This window comes from Myripristis murdjan, chromosome 7 (assembly GCF_902150065.1).
Source record: "Myripristis murdjan chromosome 7, fMyrMur1.1, whole genome shotgun sequence".
Classification (NCBI taxonomy): domain Eukaryota; kingdom Metazoa; phylum Chordata; class Actinopteri; order Holocentriformes; family Holocentridae; genus Myripristis; species Myripristis murdjan.
In genome coordinates, this window is record NC_043986.1 from 305,001 (window position 1) to 307,500 (window position 2,500).

A 2,500-nucleotide genomic window follows, 5' to 3' on the forward strand; every position below is an offset into this window, starting at 1 on the left:
GGGGAACCAGAGGAACCAGGGGAACCAGGGGAACCAGGGGAACCAGGGGAACCAGAGGAACCAGGGGAACCAGGGGAACCAGGGGAACCAGGGGAACCAGAGGAACCAGGGGAACCAGGGGAACCAGGGGAACCAGAGGAACCAGGGGTTTGCTCTGTCATGTTCTCCCATGTTCTGTTCTGTTCTCCCAGCATGCACTCCTCCATGTCTGATACAGTCAGTCTTAATGCTGCATTCAAGTGCGCTGCGTCCGCTCCGACTTCTGAAGTTTGAAAGTGATAAAAACGACTCGTCTCGTGTTCCAACGCCTCTGAAACGACCGAGCGCAGCCAGAAGAGTCACCAGAGGAGGAGCAGCAGCGGGACGGTCCCGTGTTCAGACAGACCTGTAACCTGTCTGTGTTTCAGCCACATGAGAAACTGAACGCACATATTTTTATGTCACTGTTTATTTTGTAGTTTATTCAAAAAGCATCGAGCACTCAGAAATCATAGATATGCAAATGGCTAAAACAGCAGACTAGTTTATTATCTTTAAGTCAATTATGATTCTGGAAAGTTCAGAAAATGTGATTTTTTAATTTTTTTAACAGTCGAGTAGACGTGGCCCTCAGCAGGACGTCTCTGTCCTGCAGAAACCTCGTATCTCACATGCGAGGTTTCTGCTGGACCTCCACAGGGTCAGAGGTCAGACGATGAACCGGAGCCCCTCAGAGGGTTCGGTCCTCGTGTGTCCAGCAGAGAGCCACAAGATTGAAGCCATAACAGACATGATGACCAGCTGCTGACAGGAAGTGGATCCGTGACGGAGAGTTTCTATTGGACGCTGTCAGCTGGTGTTTACACTGCAGAGTTAGCGTTAGCATCGCTAGCCAGCTAGCTTCTCTCCGCTGGATTAAGTTTTAATAGCTTTAGTGCAAAAAAAATATAATATTGAATATTTTATAGTTTCATGTCATTTATTCTCCTGAGACTCAGAGTGAATCAGCCATAAAAGTCTAATAAAGGGACAGTTCGCAGCGTCGGGCTCGGGCATGTTTTCACTAAAAGCTGCAGCAGATTTTCCAGGTTTTTCCAGATTTTTCCGTAAAGCTGTGCGGGTCGTTGTTTTCCTGCAGTTTACAGCATCACTGACACTTTACTACACCACCACACGGCATGCTGGGTAGTGAAGTCACAGTTCAAACTGTCACCTGTTGGGGCGCCAGCGAGCGACGCTCTCCCCGGCCGGTCCAAGGTTATTAAAGGTCAGGAGTTTTTCCAGCAGGTTTGCAGTTTTTAGTTTTTTTTGAAACTTCTTAGTTTTAGTTTGGTTTTTCTTGGTGTCAGTTTTAGTCTGGATTTTGGTTGAAAAAGGTCAGAAAAGGTTTTGTGTCATAAAAACTCTTTGAAGCAGTGAAGCTGAGCTGACAGACAAACTGCAGACGTCTGAGTTCATTAGAGCTGCAGTTTCTTTTTTTCTTCTTTTTTTTCGTTTTCGTTTTCTTTTTCCCTTTTTCTTTTTCTTTCAGTCGATGAAATGTTTTCCACACCTTCCAGTTCTCCTCAGAGCTGAGAACCTCGCTCACATTTCTCAAACTCGTCTGACTGACGCTCACATCCTGCAGATTCAGGTGAGGCGCTCGCTGTGGGCCGGACCTTTAGGCCCCGCCCCCATCTGTGATGTCACGACAGGTGTTTCACCTCTTCGTCACTGCCCCCAGGTGGAAACAGTGTGGTAATGCACTCTGCATTTCACTTAGTGACTTCATGAGTGATTTCATGGAGCTGTTAGCCCCGCCTGGCCCTGAGAGGCCCCGCCCACTCAGGTACAGGTAGAACAGGTAGAACGGAGCTGTGTTCAGGAGAAGCTGGGACGTCCGCGGCTCCTCCCCTCGTGCCTGATGGGTCAGGGTCTGGGTCCGGGTCCGGGTCCGGGTCAGGGTCCGGGTCCGGGTCAGGGTCCGGGTCCGGGTCAGGGTCCGGGTCCGGGTCCGGGTCCGGGTCCGGGTCAGGGTCCGGGTCCGGGTCCGGGTCAGGGTCCGGGTCCGGGTCCGGGTCCGGGTCAGGGTCAGGGTCCGGGTCCGGGTCCGGGTCCGGGTCCGGGTCCGGGTCCGGGTCCGGGTCCGGGTCAGGGTCAGGGTCCGGGTCCGGGTCCGGGTCCGGGTCCGGGTCCGGGTCCGGGTTACAGGAGGCTCTGTGGAGCTGCTCGGCTCTGTGGCTTTTTGAAAACGCCGAGCAGCAGACGGCTCGGAGGCCTAAAGGGAACGCTCTGCGCAGCACGGTGATGATGTCATCAGGCTGCGTCCAGACCTGAATAATCAAACCTGCAGTCTGACAAGCTGTTTTTCTATTGGTCGATGTGTCTGACGGCGCCGCAGGTTTTACTTCTTCACGTCTGTTTTTACCTTTTAGTTTTTCTGTTTGTTTTCATTTTGATTTCTGTGGTTCTGCTCCGTTCCCCCGCCTGTGTGACGGGGCGGGGCAGAGCGGGGCGGGGCGGGGCGGGGCGGGTCGGGGCG

At 52.8% G+C, this 2,500-nt stretch overlaps 1 protein-coding gene across 2 annotated transcripts in view; it reads left to right on the top strand.

Annotated features, from left to right (window-relative positions):
• Positions 1-2,500, top strand: part of tfe3a (transcription factor binding to IGHM enhancer 3a) — a 28,450-nt gene that overhangs the window by 16,331 nt on the left and 9,619 nt on the right. The window contains exon 11 of one of the 2 annotated variants that reach the window (XM_030055017.1): positions 1-464. This exon is cut by the window's left edge and continues 1,113 nt beyond it. The exons of the other annotated variant lie outside the window; for it this stretch is intronic. The gene's annotated coding sequence lies outside the window, so the exon portion shown is untranslated. Of the gene's footprint in view, positions 465-2,500 lie in introns of those variants that run through there. 2 annotated transcript variants of the gene reach the window in all.